This window comes from Halichoerus grypus, chromosome 14, assembly GCF_964656455.1.
Source record: "Halichoerus grypus chromosome 14, mHalGry1.hap1.1, whole genome shotgun sequence".
Classification (NCBI taxonomy): domain Eukaryota; kingdom Metazoa; phylum Chordata; class Mammalia; order Carnivora; family Phocidae; genus Halichoerus; species Halichoerus grypus.
The window spans coordinates 75,718,921-75,720,480 of record NC_135725.1 but is presented as its reverse complement, the minus strand read 5'-3'; the positions used below and the strand labels follow the sequence as shown (position 1 = coordinate 75,720,480).

The 1,560-nt window shown below is 41.2% G+C and overlaps 1 pseudogene; it reads right to left on the bottom strand.

Moving 5' to 3' along the window:
• Nucleotides 1-344: 344 nt before the first annotated feature.
• LOC144380179 (U4 spliceosomal RNA) lies at nt 345-466 on the bottom strand (annotated as a pseudogene).
• Between the last annotated feature and the right edge of the window lie 1,094 nt (nt 467-1,560).

The window sequence follows — 1,560 nt, the reverse complement described above, 5'->3', positions numbered from 1 at the left end:
ATAACACCCAGTGTTCCATTCAGTACGTGCCCTCCTTAATACCCATTACCAGGCTAACCCATCCCCCCTCCCCTCTCCCCTCTAGAACCCTCAGTTTGTTTTTCAGAGTCCATCGTCTCTCATGGTTCATCTCCCCCTCCGATTTCCCCCCCTTCATTCTTCCCCTCCTGCTATCTTCTTCTTCTTCTTTTTTTTTTTCTTAACATATATTGCATTATTTGTTTCAGAGGTACAGATCTGAGATTCAACAGTCTTGCACAATTCACAGCGCTTACCAGAGCACATACCCTCCCCAGTGTCCATCACCCAGTCACCCCATCCCTCCCACCCCCCCGCCACTCCAGCAACCCTCAGTTTGCTTCCTGAGATTAAGATGAATTGCATATTTCTGGTGGTTAGTTCTTAATCAGCAATAATCATGCCTCATATAAACTCATTGATTATGATACTACCCCTGTACTAAGCTTTTCTTTGATGATTAGTGATGTTGATTATTTTTTCATGTACCTGTTGGCCGTCTGTATATCTTCTTTACAAAAATGTCTTCTTCAAGTGGCCTTTTTCTCCTTTAGATGTGTAATTTGTCCTGTCAGTCTTTAGGTCGATTTCTGGAGTATTAGGATGAACTGATAGTTATCTAGCTGTGTTTGGGGAACGAGGCAAGCCTAGAGTCCTCCTACCTTGCCACCATCTTTCTCTCCTCAAAAGAGCATATGTTTTATTTATGTTTTTATTTTTTTAGTATGTATTTATTTATTTAGAGAGAGAGTGAAAGAGTGCAAGTGGGGCAGGGCAGAGGGAGAAGAAGAGAGAATCTCAAGCAGGCTCCACACTCAGCAGGGGGCCCAGTGGGGGACTCGATCCCACAACCCTGAGATAATGATCCAAGCTGAAATCAAGAGTCAGGCACTTAACCAACTGAGTTTCCCAAGTGCCCCAAAAAAGCATGTGTTTTAAAGTCAGACAGACTGAGCTTCCAATTCTGGCTCCTGCATATTCTAGTCTTGTGACCTGGTATGAATTTTTTATATTAACTTTTTTAATGCCAGTATAGTTAACATACAGTGTTATATTAGTATCAGGTGTACCACATAGTGATTCAACACTTCCATGTATTACTCAGTCTCATTATGGTAAGTGTCCTCTTTAATCCCCTTCACCTATTTAACCCATTCCCCCCACCTCCCCTCCACTGACCATTTGTTTGTTCTCTGTAGTTCAGAGTCTGTTTCTTGGTTTGTCTCTCACTCTTTCTTTTTTTCCTCTGCTTGTTTGTTTTGTTTCTTAAATTCCACATATGAGTGAGATCATATGGTACTTGTCTTTCCCTGACTGACTTATTTCACTTAGCATTATACTCTCTAGCTCCATCCACATCATTGCAAATGGCAAGATTTCATTCTTTTTGATGGCTGAGTAACACTCCATTACATATATATACCACAGCTTCTTTATCCATTCATCTGTCAGTGGACACTTGGGCTGCTTCCATAATTTGGCTCTTGTAAATAATGCTACAATAAACATAGGGGTGCATGTATCCCTTTGAATTAGTGTTTT